Source organism: Theropithecus gelada, chromosome 16, assembly GCF_003255815.1.
Source record: "Theropithecus gelada isolate Dixy chromosome 16, Tgel_1.0, whole genome shotgun sequence".
Lineage (NCBI taxonomy): Eukaryota > Metazoa > Chordata > Mammalia > Primates > Cercopithecidae > Theropithecus > Theropithecus gelada.
In genome coordinates, this window is record NC_037684.1 from 5,576,328 (window position 1) to 5,590,847 (window position 14,520).

The 14,520-nt window shown below is 39.7% G+C and overlaps 1 pseudogene; it reads left to right on the top strand.

The window, feature by feature from the left end:
• Positions 1–13,590: 13,590 nt before the first annotated feature.
• LOC112610435 lies at positions 13,591–13,704 on the top strand (annotated as a pseudogene).
• The last annotated feature ends 816 nt before the right edge of the window (positions 13,705–14,520 follow it).

Below are 14,520 nucleotides of genomic sequence, written 5' to 3' on the forward strand. Positions count from 1 at the left end.
GGCAGGAGAATCACTTGAACTCAGGAGGCTGAGGTTGCAGTGAGCTGATATCGCGCCACTGCACTCCAGCCTGGGTTACAGAGCGAGACTCTGTCCCCCCCCGCCAAACAAAGGAAATATTAATCAAATACTTTTTTTCTTTTCAGGCATTATAATAGGTAAAAGGGACACAATGATTAACAAAAACAAAGAGTAAGCTTCATGGTCTTGGAAATAGGATTCACTAGATAACCTGAAAACCCTCCCATTAATAGGCACCTAGAAATTATGGATAAAATATAATAGATGGCCTCTGAAAAGCAGAGCTAAGAGCTCGAGTGAGTAAGGAAATTCCCAGGGACCAAAAATTGAGAGGGGAGTAAATATCAAAGGAATAAGCTTTTGAGTTAATTCTGTAGTTGTATGGAGTGGAGGTAGGAGGTAGAGGGGAGTGAAGAGGTTATAAGGAAGCTTTTCTGCTCTATCCTAGCCTCGGAGTGGGAAAAAATCTCTCCCAAGGGTTGGAACTGTGAGGCTTCACCTCATGTCAGGTGAGAAAGTTTGATTGTACTCCTGCAGTCCAGGAACTCCCAAACTGGTCATGTAACCTAATGACTATCCTCAAGACAGTGACACCCCTAGGATTCCTGACAGTAACAAACACAAAACTACTCTGGAGGGCATGCTCTCAACCAAGGCTGCATATGATTCCCACAGAGAGAGTGCTGCCATAGATGAGCTCATAGTCCAAAATTACAAGTTATATGTGAGCAAGAATCAGACAGAATAAGCAATAGATTTGATCAACCCTGCCAAGTGTTCAACCATAGAACAAACACAGAAACTTCAAAGTAAGTATGCCTTAAATAATTAACAACATAAAGGAAGGGGCTCAAAACAAGAAAAAGAAAGATGTCATTACAAAGAGCAAGCATATTTGGAAAATGCCCAACTTGAACTATTAGAAACATACAGAAAGCCACTGAAATGAAAAACCCAATAGATGAATTAAACAGCAGATTAAATGCAACTGAAGAGATAACTGGTGAGCTGGAAGATAGCTCTGTTAATAATTTATTGCTTCTTATGCAACAGAATATTTTTAAATTTAATTTTCTTCATTTTTCTTTTTCTTTTTTTTTTTTTTTTTAAATTTTTATTTTTTGAGACGGAGTCTTGCTCTGTCGCCCAGGCTGGAGTGCAGTAGCCGGATCTCAGCTCACTGCAAGCTCCGCCTCCCGGGTTCACGCCATTCTTCTGCCTCAGCCTCCCGAGTAGCTGGGACTACAGGCGCCCGCCACCTCACCCGGCTAGTTTTTTTGTATTTTTTTAGTAGAGACGGGGTTTCACCGTGTTAGCCAGGATAGTCTCGATCTCCTGACCTCGTGATCCGCCCGTCTCGGCCTCCCAAAGTGCTGGGATTACAGGCTTGAGCCACGGCACCCGGCCCATTTTTCTTTTTAAAAATTAATATTTTAATTGAAAAATCATAGTTATATATATTTCTGGGGTACAATGTGATGTTTTGATATATGTATACAATGTGCAATGATTAAATCAAGATAATTAACATACCCATCATAGCATCTCACTTGTTTTTAGTGGTAAGACATTTGAAATTTACTCTCAGTTTTGGGGGTTTTTTTGTTTTCATTTTTTGAGACAGGGTCTCACTTTGGCCCCCAGGCTGGAGTGCAGTGGCGCGATCTCGGCTCTTTGCAGCCTCAATTTCCTGGGTTCAAGCGATCCTCCTGCCTCAGCCCACCTAATTAGCTGGGACTACAGGCGTGCACCACCACACCTGGCTAATTTTTTGTATGTTTTCATACAACTGAGGTTTTGCCACATTGCCCAGGCTGGTCTCGAACTCCTGAGCTCAAGCAATCCACCCACCTCGGCCTCTCAAAGTGCTAGGATAACAGGCGTGAGCCACCAAGGCCAGCCCACTCTTAGTTATTTTGAAATACACAATACATTATAATTGACCTTAGTCACCCTGCTGTGACTGAAAACTTATTCCTCCTAACTGAGGAATTCCAGCTCACCAGTTACTGCTTTAGTTGCATGTAGTCGTCTATTTAACTCGGACTGTACAATTTGACCAACAACTTCCCCTTCCCTGTCCCCACTCCCAGCCTCTAATAACCATTATTCTCCTCTCTACTTCTATGAGTTCAGCTTTTTAAAATTTCACAAACAGGCGTATCTCAGAGATATTGTAGGCTTGATTCTAAACTGTCACAAAAAAGCAAGTATCACAATAAAGCAAAACACAAATTTTGGGGTTTTCCAGTATATATAAGTTATGTTTACACTATACTGTGGTCTATTAAGTGTGTAATAACATTATGTCTAAAAATGTACGTATCTTAATTTTTTTTTTTTTTTTTTTTTTGAGATAAAGTCTTGCTCTTGTAGCCCAGGCTGGAGTGCAATGGAGCCATCTCGGCTCACTGCAACCTTCACCTCCTGGGTTCAAGTGATTCTCCTGCCTCAGCCTCCTGAGTAGTTGGGATTACATGCACCTGCCACTATGCCCAGCTAAATTTTGTATTTTTAGTAGAGACTGGGTTTCACCATGTTGGCCAGGCTGGTCTTGGACTCCTGACTTCAGGCGATCCATCCACCTCAGCCTCCCAAAGTGCTGGGATTATAGGCGTGAGCCACCGCGCCTGGCCACATACCTTAATTTCAAAATACTTTACTGCTAACATGCTAACACAGAAATACAAAGTGAGATGATGCTGTTGGGAAAATGGTGGTGATAGACTTGCTCAACAAAGGCTGACCCTAACCTTCAGTTTATTAAATTAAAAAAAAAAGCACTATCTGCGAAGCACACTGAAGCAAGGTATGCTTGTATAAGTGAAATTATTTGGTATTTGTCTTTCTGTGTCGGGCTTATTTCACTTAACATAAGGTCCTCCAGGTTCATCCACATTGTCACAAATGACAGGCTTTCCTTTTTTTAAGACTGAATAGTATTCCATCATGTATATGTACCACATTTTCTTTATCCATTCATTTGTTGATGGACACTTAGGTTGATTCCATATCTTGGCTATTGTGAATAATGTTACAAGAAACATGAGCGTGTAGATGTCTCTCCAACATACTGGTTTCATTTCCTTTGAATATATACCCAGTAGTAGGACTGCTGGATAATATGGTAGTTCTGTTTTTAGTTTTTTGAGGAACATCCTTTCTGTTTTCTATAGTAGCTGTACTAATTTACATGCCCACCCACAGTGTACAAGGGTCCCCTTTTCTCTACATCCCTACCAACACTTGTAACCTTTTATCTTTTTGATAACAGTTATCCTAACAGGTGAGAAGTGATAGCTCATTGTGGCTTTAATTTGTACTTCTCTAATGATCTGTGAGGGTGGGCATTTTTTCATGAACCTGTTGGCCATTGGTATGTCTTCTTTTGAGAAATGGCTGTTCAGGTCTTTTGTCCATTTTTAAATCAGGTTATTTATCTTATTGCCATTGAGTTGAGTTCCTTATATATTTTTGATATTATGGTTTGCAAATATTTTCTCCCACTCTGTGGGTTGTCTCTTCATTTTGTTAATTGTTTTCTTTGCTGTGCAGGAGCTTTTCAGTTTTATGCAATCCCATTCATCTACTTTTGCTTTTGGTGCCTGTGCTTTTGGGATCATATCCAAAATATCATCACCCAGACCAATGCCATGGAGCTTTTTCCTTATGTTTTCTTCTAGTAGTTTTACAGTTTTAGGTCTTTTAATAATCTTTCATCCATTTTGTGTTGATTTTTGTATATGTTGTGAGATAAGGATCCAATTTCATTCTTCTGCGTGTGTATAATTGATTATTTCCAGTTTTCCAAACACCATGTATTGAAGAGACTGTTATTTCCCCGTTGTGTGTTCTTTTGTGCCTTTGTCATAAATCAATTGACCATAAATGCCTGGGTTTATTTCTAGGCTTTCTATCCTGTTTCACTGCTGTGAATGTTTTTATGCCAGTACCATGCTCTTTTGATTACAGTTGATTTATAATATACTTTGAAATTAGTAGTGTGATGCTTCCAGTTTTGTTCTTTTGCCCAAAATTGTTTTGGCTATTCAGGGTCTCTTGTGGTTCCATATGAATTTATGAATTTTTTTTTCTATTTTTGTGAAAAACTGACATTCATATTTTGGTAGAGAGTGTACTGAATCTGTAAATCACTTTGGGTAGTACAGACATTCTAATAATATTAATTCTTCCAACCCACCAATGCAGGATATTTTTCCATTTATTTGTGTTTTCTTCAATTTATTTCATCAGTGTTTTATTTTATTTTGTTTTATTTTGAGATGGAGTTTTGCTCTTGTTGCCCAGGCTGGAGTGCGGTGGCACAATCTCGGCTCACTGTAACCTCCGCCTCCTGGATTTAGGCGATTCTCCTGCCTCAGCCTCCTGAGTAGCTGGGGATTACAGACGCCTGCCACTGCGCCCGGCTAATTTTTCGTGTTTTTAGTAGAGACGGGGTTTCACCATGTTGGCCAGGCTGGTTTCCAACCCCTGACCTCAGGCAATCCACCTGCCTCGGCCTCCCAAAGTGCTGGGATTACAGGCATGAGTCACTGTACCTGGCCCATCAATGTTTTATATAAGTTTTCGGTCTTTAGGTCTTTTACCTCCTTTGATAAATTTACACATAATTATTTTATTTTGTGTGTGTTCCTGTTGTAAATAGGATTGTTTTCTTAATTTTCTTTCCAGATAATTTGCTATTAGTGTATAAAAATGCTGCTGATTTTTATACGTTGATTTTGTCTGCTGCAACTTTACTGAATTTATTTATCAGTTCTAACAGGCTTTTTGGTGGAGTTTTTAAGGTTTTCTATATATAAGATTATGTCACCATAAAATCGAGACAATTTCACTCGTACCTTTCCTATTAGGATGCCTTTTATTTCTTTATCTTGCCTGATTGCCTACAATAGAACATTTTAAGAATAGTATTATGTTGTTATAAGTTGCAGTGTTACTTTGAGACCAATCATTCAAAGGATAAAGAAAGAGAGATTGATATTTTAAACATAGATATAATGAGCTTTTAAACATTAACTTCAAGACATATCTGTATCTCACATTTGAATAGACTAGCTTTTGGCATCATACATCTCAAACCTCACTTCTCCTTTAACAACCATATGCATCTAATGCTGAACATCATAGGCCTGTTATCCTAGTACAACATCTGATCCCTGTACCTTATGCCACAATCTCAGGTGAACTGACAGGGTGGGGAGGAGTATTATTCCTGGAAGCCATTCCCAAACCAGGTGGCTAGCAATGCCTTACCTATACATGGAAATGACTGAGATCAACATAAATATATAGCACTGGGCTAGACAGTCCATCATCAACTTGGTGCCACCATCACTTCTTTTAAGTCAGATAATTACTTTTACTACTATGACTCCAAGGTAGAGTTAGCCAGTAAGAAAATTTGAACAAGATTGGAAGGTGGGTAGAAGTAAGGTAAAATAATAGCCATTTTTTTCAGATTGCAACAGTCACACATGGATTTGCAATTTTTCTGCAAGCTCCACTCTGAGGTTTTACAGAAACTGCAATTCATAGCCTTTCCACAAACTCTTACTTCACAGTCATAATGGCAAGATATGGTAGTTTCTTAGACTGTCTTGTAATCAGTGGCTTCTCCCAGCCCCACCCCCAGGCTAGAGGTATGGATGTACGGATATTACCTGGATTCCTAGACAGAGGCTAATGGTTTAGCTGGAAGGACAGGGACTTTGAAAGAATAAGATTACCGCCGAGCGTGGTGGCTCACACCTGCAATGCCAGCACTTTGGGAGGCCAAGGCGGGCGGATCACATGAGGCCAGGAGTTTGAAACCAGCCTGGCCAAGATGGCAAAACCCCATCTCTTCTAGAAATACAAAACTGAGCCAGGCATGGTGGTGCATGTCTGTAATTCCAGCTACTCAGAGGGCTGAGGCACAAGAATTGCTTGAACCTGGGAGATGGAGGTTGTAGTGAACCAAGATTGCACCACTGCACTCCAGCCTGGGCAACAGAGACTCCATCTCAATCAATCATCAATCAATCAATCAACCAGTCAATCAAATATGTAGGAAAGATGACAGGGCCAAAAAAACCCAAGTCATTCTTGAAGAAGAACAAGAGGGGAAGATTTGCCCTACTAGATAAGAAAATAAAGGCTGCCCTACCAGCCATCAAGACAAAATTACAGTAATAAAAAAAAAGTATGGTATTGGTGCAAGAGTAGACTGATGAAATAGAAGAAAAAGCCCAGAAACAAATGTAGGTAGATACGGTGCTGTGGTCTAAATGTTTATATCCCCCCAAAATGCATACATTGACATCTTCCTCCCCAAGGTGATGGGAAGTGGGGCCTTTGGGAAGTGATGGGGTCAAGGAGGTGGCACCCTCATGAACGGGATTAGTGCTCTTATAAGAAGAAGCCTGCAAGACAACGCTCACCCCTTCCACCATGTGAGGACACAGCAAGAAGCTGCCATTTAAGAGCCAGAAAGCAGGCCCTCACCAGACACCAAATTCGCCTCGATTTTGGACTTCCCAGCCTCCAAAACTATGGGAAATAAATTTCTGTTGTTTTTAAGCTACCCAGTTTATGGTATTTTGTGATAGCAGCCCAGGTGAACTAAAATACACGGAAGCTGGTTTTATGACAGAACAGATGTTATAGTTTAACAGGAAAAGGATGGACCACAACAAATGATACCAGCACAATTGGTTGTCCATATGGAAAAAAGTTAAAATTTATTCCTCCTGCATGCCCTACATAAAAATCCATTTAAAGTAGCTTAAACACAAATGTGAAAGGTGAAACTATAACAAAAATTAGGACATGATATAGGATAATACAGAATAATAATTTCATAATTTAGGTCCTCAGGGTAGAGAGAGACTTATTAAATAAGGGACAAAACGGCACCTACCTTTAAAAAAAAAAATGGTCAGGTGAGCACACAGGCTCGCACATAACGTCAGCTACCCACGAGACTGAGGTAAAAGGATCACTTAAGCCTAAAAGTTCGAGGCTGCAGTGAGCCATGATCACAGCACTACACTCCAGCCTGGGTGACAGAGTGAGACCTCAACTCTAAAAAAAAAAAAGAAAGAAAGAAAGAAAGAAAGTACATGAAGTAATTAAGAACTTCTGGTTTTCAAGAGACTTCATAAAGAATGAGAAAAAACAAGACACAAACTTGGAGATGACAATTGCAACACATATTACAAAGGATTAATTTCCAGAACATAGAATGCTTATAAATCAATAAGAAAGAGAAAAATAGCCCCAAAGGAAATAGATGAAAACCCGGAATTCCACTGAAGATCAAAGACAAATGTGTAATAAATATAAGAATATGCTTAACACAATTGAGAATTAAGGAAATGCAAATTAAAATCACAAAGCCTAAATTAAAAGTTTAAACGAACAGACGCAATGCCCTACCATTCCACGCTTACCAATTGGGCAACAATTAAAGCACTGACAGTCCCAAGTGCTAGTGAGCGTGTGAAGCAAAAGAAATTCAAATATTGCAAATGGGAATGGAAACTGATATCACCACTGGTTGTTAGGTACTAATTAATAATGTTGAACACGCATATACTCTATGACCCCCAGTCCCAGTGAGGTATATAATTACCAAAAAAGTGGAAGCATTCTCTGTGTCCATAATAAGTAGAGTGGATTTATGTATTGTGATATATTGACACTGGGCTACTATACCACAGCTGAAATAAATGAACAACAGTGATATTCATCAACATTAATTAACTTCAAAAATATAAATTTGAAGGAGAAAAAATCAGGTCACTGAAGAATATATATAATACAATATGATTCCATTTGTATACATTCTAAAAGTAGAAGAAATAATAATAAATTGCTTTAAAATACATGTGGTAAAAACTATACGGAAAAGTAATCGAATAATCAACATAAAATTCAGAATAGCAGTTACATGGGGACTGCAACAGAATGCACTTAAACAGCAGCCAAAGGGAGCATCCCAGGCATTAGATAATGTTCAAATTGTTCACCAAAGTGCTGGGCACCGTTTTGTTTTTAGACAAGGTTTTGCACTGTTGCCAGGCTAGAGTACAGTGGCATAATCAGGACTCACTGCAGCCTAGACCTCCCCAGCTCAAGTGATCCTCCCGCCTCAGCACCCCCGAGTAGCTGTGACTACAGGTGTACACCATCACATCCAGCTAATTTTTTTTAATTTTAGTAAATTAAATTAATTTTTTTAATTATTTTAATTTTAGTTGCTCAGGCTGGTCTCAAATTCCTGAGCTCAAGCAATCCTCCTGCCTTGGCTTCCCAAAGTGCTAGGATTACAGGCATGTGTGGTAGCTAACGTATGTTTTACATATTATTTATGTATGACACACAATAAAAGCAAACACACAAAGGGTTGAAGCAAGTGTTGGAGACTGAGGGCCCAAAAAAGTTCCATTTACATAATAAAACTGGTGTGTTTTAACAGTAACTATGCCAGCTCTAAAGGGTATTGGCAGGCCAGACAATTTGAAGAGAAAAAGGATACATTAATCTAATCATACGTTTATTAACTTATTTTCTTAATATACAATTTTAAATCAGAAGTTATTATTTGTAGACTTATTAAAAAGAGAACATGGCTTAAAATGTCCAGAATTGATGAATCATCAGATACAGAAAGCACAATTAATCCTTAGAAGGGGAAGTAAAAATGAAATTCCAGGCCAGGCGCGGTGGCTCATGCCTGCAATCCCAGCACTTTGGGAGGCCAAGGCGGGTGGATTACGAGGTCAGGAGATCGAGACCATCCTGGCTAACACAGTGAAACCCCGTCTCTACTTTAAAAAATACAAAAAAATTAGCCGGGCCTGGTGGCGGGCGCCTGTAGTTCCAGCTACTCGGGAGGCTGAGGCAGGAGAATGGCATGAACCCGGGAGGCGGAGATTGCAGTGAGCGAAGATTGTGCCACTGCACTCCAGCCTGGGTGACAGAGAGAGACTCCGTCTCAATAAATAAATAAATAAATAAATAAATAAAAATTTAAAAAAGAAATTCCGATTTTGAGAGTAAATAGAGCACTATTCATAATTCTGAAAGGGTGCCAGGTGTAAACCAGGACTGTCCAGGGAAAATCAGTAATATATCACCCCCGGGAGAAACAGCACAGAACGTGTTCCTGCGCATTCAAGGGAAACGGAGATGGACTTCCTGGAGGACGCACGCTCAGGGCAGTGGCCTTGAGGCCTCCAAGCCGGATTGGCACTAGGCCTTTCAGGTTACCCGAGAGCAAAGAAAAGTGGTATCAGGATAGCACAGAGCAAAGAAGATAAAGAAGATCAAGAACCCAACAGGTGTCCGGTCCCTGGGTGCGACGGCCAGGGCCACATCACCGGGAAGTACGCGTCCCACCACAGTGCCTCCGGGTGCCCCTTGGCGGCCAAGCGGCAGAAGGACGGGTACCTGAATGGATCCCAGTTCTCCTGGAAGTCGGTCAGGACGGAAGGCATGTCCTGCCCCACGGCTGGGTGCGACGGCTAGGGCCACATCAGCGGCAGCTTCCTCACGCACCGCAGGCAGTTCCTGTCTTCTGTGCAACAGAAAAGCACCCCTATTTATACATACGGATCCCAGTGTCTCCCAGAACCCTGCATGAGGACAGGGGCCTTGGCTGCTCACCAGGACCTCTCAGGGCCCAGCAGGCCGGGGAGTTCCTCCTTAGGTGTACGGAACCGGTGGTGTCACGGAGGCGTCTCACCCTTCCCAGTGAGTGTGCTCCTGCGCGTGCCGTCCCCTGTCCAGTCCAGGTTTGATGATTACAAAGAACTCCACGTGAACTTCCTTCTGCAGACAGCTCCATGCCCTCGTGCAATCAGATCTTCAGAATCTATTCCTGGAAACAACAATGCTAGCTTTAAAATTTTGACAGATCGTGCCAAAATGCCCTCCAAAAAAGCTTCTACTTTCCCTAACCTTTCGCCATTAACAAAGTATTTTAAAACTTAAAAGAAAAAAAAAAAAGAAAGAAAGAAAAAAGAAAAAGAAGAAAAGAAAAAAAACAGCAGTCACAGATAAAAAATACTGATTGCCAGTACTTGCTGACAGTAGACTTCTCAACAGCAACAATAGATGCCAGGATAAGATGGGGAAATATGGGCCGGGTGCGGTGGTTCATGCTTGTAATCCCAGCACTTTAGGACGCTGAGGCAGGTGGATCACGAGGTCAGGGGATGGAGACCATCATGGCTAACGCAGTGAAACCCCGTACCCCGTCGCTACTAAAAACACATAAAATTAGCCAGGCATGCTGGCGGGCGCCTGTAGTCCCAGCTACTCGGGGGGCTGAGGCAGGAGAATGGCGTGAACCCAGGAGGCAGAGATTGCACCACTGCACTCCAGCCTGGGCGACAGAGCAAGACTCCGTCTCAAAAAAAAAAGGAAAATATTTTCAAATTACTTAAAGAAAATAATGGTCAACCTAGAATTCCATCCCCAGCTAGATGTTATAAGGAAGAAAATGACTTTTGCTTAAACGAAGAAAGAGTGTTTGTTACCATTACATACCAATGTGCAAAGAACTAAAGGATATACTTCAGGGAGAAGAAAACTGAATATAGAAAAAGGAACCAGGAGCAATAAACAGCGATGAGTGAACAAATTGGTAGAGTCCAAGATAAATCTAAATAAGCCATGCCATCATAAAACAACATGAATTTTTATAATACAAAATGTAAGGATATTGAAATAAGATACATTAAAAAACTTAAAACAATATGTAAGCTAGGAAGAAAATGATCATACTTCAAGTATCAAATAGTTCCTACATTATCTCGGAAAAATATAAAGATGTTGAATAACTGCTACCTTGTTAAGTAAAGAATACATATATATGTTAAACATTTAAGAATAACACTAAAAGAATAGAAATAGAATTCACAGCTTTCAAATTAGTAGAGGTAAAAAAAGTAAAACAAATCAACCCAATAGGAGACAAGAAATGGGGGGAAAAAAAGAGGAAAAGCTGACTGTGCACAGTGGCTCATGCCTGTAGTCCCAGGACTTTGGGAGGCTGAGATGGGCAGATCACCTGGGGTCAGGAGTTCAAGACCAGCCTGGCCAACATGGTGAAACCCCATCTCCACTAAAAATACAAAATCAGCTAGGCATGGTAGCATGTACCTGTGGTCCCAGGTACTTGGGAGACTGAGGCAGGTGACTCGCTTGAACCCAGGAGGCAGAGGTTGCAGTGAGCTGAGATGGCACCACTGCACTCCAGCCTGGGTAACAAAAGCAAAACTCCGTCTCAAAAAAAAAAAAAAAAAAAAAAAAGAGGAAAAGCAGAGCACTAGAAAGAACAAAAGTAATATAAATTAGTTCTATATGTCATGTATATTAACGAAAATGAGATAATCAATACAACATATCAGTAATCACAGTACATTAAAAAATGCTAAAGGATTTACTCAGCAGATAGAGATTCTCTGATTAGATGAAAAAATAAAAGCTGTATGTATACTGTTTATAAAAGACCCACACCTAAAACTCAAGGATTCAAAAAAGCTAAAACTTTTATTTAATGATAAAAGATAAACTAGGCAAATATTAATCAAAAGAAAGCTGTTGTAACCAATCTCTGGCAAAATATATTTTAAGTCCAAAGCATTATTAGAAATAAAGAGCCACGGCTTGGTGTGGCAACTCATACCTGTAATCCTAGCTCTTTGGGAGGCCAAGGCAGGCGGATCACTTGAGGTCAGGAGTTCAATACCAGCCTGGCCAACATGGTGAAACTCCATCTCTACTAAAAATAAAAAAGAAATTAGCCAGGTCTAGTGGTTCATGCCTGTAGTTCCAGCTACTTAGGAGGCTGAGGCAGGAGAATTGCTTGAACCCAGGAGGCAGAGGTTGCAGTGAGTCGAGATCATGCCATTGCACTCCAGCCTGGGCTGTCTCAAAAAAAAAAAAAAAAATAGAAATTAAGAAAAAAAGGAATAACGAGTCACTATATTATAATTAAAGGAGATAATCACAAAGGTCGAACATTTCGGAACTTATATGCTTCCAGTTAACACAACCTCAAAATATATTAAGCAAAAATCAAATATAAAAAGCAAAAACTGAGAGAATTATAAGACGAAATTTAAAATCTACAAGCATAGTAGGAGAGGTTAACATCTCTTAGAGATTGGAATTTGAAATTGAATTAGAAATAGAAGTATCCAAGAGACAAAAAACCAAGTTAGGCTGTAGATTAAACACGGTAAGTTTAATCTAATGAACATATGCACAACTCCACAACCAACACCTACAGAATACACATTTTTTAAGTTTCATGAACATTTTGAAAATTGATTTTGTACTACAATACAAAGCAAATCAAGAACCAATATCATGTAGACTGCATTCTGTCATCACAATTCAATTAAATTCAAAATCAATAACAGCACAATTTTAAAAATCTAATATGTTTGGGAAATGTAAAAACACACTTCTGAACAACAAATGGATCAAAGAAAAAATCATAATGAAGATTAGAAAATATTTATAACAATAAAATTCTTTGTGTCAAAATTTGTGGAATGTAGCTAAAAGCAGTAATTAGAGGAAAAGTCATACAAGCATATATTGAAAGAAACTGGAAATTAATTGAATAAATATCAGATTCAAGATTTTCTATAAACTACATCAGAGTGAATACAAAGAAAATAGAAGGAAATAATAAAGAAAGGAACAACTATTAATAAAACAGAAAACAAAGAAACAATAGAAGGGATAATCAAGTCTGGTTCTTTGAAAATACCAATAGACAGAAATTTGATCTGATTGATCAAAGTAAGAAACGGCACAAATAAATAATATTAGCAATTAAATAACTACAGATACAATAGATACTTTAAAAATAATAAGTAAATACTATGAGCAAGATTAGCCAATAAACTGGGTGAAATAAACATTTTCACAGAGCAAAAACACTTACCAAAACTGACTAAGGGCCAGGTGTGGTGGCTCATACCTGTAATCCCAGCACTTTGGGAGGCCAAGGCAGGAGGATTGCTTGAATCCAGGAGGTTGAAACCAACCTGGGCAACAGAGTGAGACCTTGTCTCTACAAATATATAAATTTTTTAATTAAGCAGGGCATAGTGGTGCATGCCTGTAGTCCCAGCTACTCGGGAAGCTGAGGCAGGAGGACCATGGCACTGCAGCCTGGGCAACAGAGCAAGACCCTGTCTCAAGGAAAAACAAAAAAACTGACTTAGAAATAGAGGATCTGAATAAACAAATAATCATTAAAGGAATTAAATTCATGTTTTAGAAATCTATCCCCACCTACACAAACACACAATATGTGGTCCAGGTGATTTTACAAGTTAGCTCTACCAAACATTCAAAAAACAGACAACCAACTTCATGCAAACGATTCCAAAGAACAGGAAAAGAAGGAAAACCTTCAAACTATTTTATGAGGTAAATATAACCTTGATACCAAAATGAAACAAGAAAAATATAAGAAAGGAAAATTACAGCACAATCTCACTTTTGAACAATTTGAGATGCAATAATCTTAAATAAAATGTTTTCAAACCAAGCGCTCGCTACACATGTACTAAAATTAGAACAACACAGAGTAGATTAGCATGGCCCCTGTGCAGGGATGACACACACATCTCACCCCAGTTAAAATGGCTTCTACCCAAAAGTCAAGCAATAACAAATGCTAGTGAGGTTGTGGAGAAAAGGGAGCCCTCGAACGCTATTGGTGGGAATGTAAATTAGTACAAGCACTATGGACAACAGTTTGGAGGTTCCTCAAAAAACTAAAAACAGAGCTACCATATGATCCAGCAATCCCACTGCTGGGTATATTCCCAAAATAAAGGAAAATAGTACATTGAAGAGATATCTGCACTCCTATGTTTGTTGCAGCACTATTCACAATAGCTAAGATTCAGTGTCAATTAACAGATGAATGTATAAAGAAAATGTGGTACATATACACAATGGAGTACTATTCAGTCACAAAAAAGAATGAGATCCAGTCATTTGCAACAACATGGGTGGAACTGGAGGTCATTTTGTTAAGTGAAATAAGCCAGGCATGGAAAGACAAACATCGCATGTTCTCATTTATTTGTGGGATCTAAAAATCAAAACAACTGAACTCATGAACATAAAGAGTAGAAGGATGGTTACCAGAGGCTAAGAATGGTAGCCAGGGACTGATGGGGAGGTGGTGATGGTTAATGCATACAAAAAAATAGAAAGAATGAATAAGGGCTGGGCGTGGTGGCTCACGCCTGTAATTCCCATCTCTACTAAAAATACCAGTATTAGCCGGGCGTGGTGCCGTGTGCCTGTAGTCCCAGCTACTTGGCAGGCTGAGGCAGGAGAATTGCTTGAACCTGGGAGGTGGAGGTTGCAGTGAGCCAAGATCACGCCACTGCACTCCAGCCTGGGCAACAGAGCTACGATTTTGATAGCACAACAGGGTGACTATAGTCAATA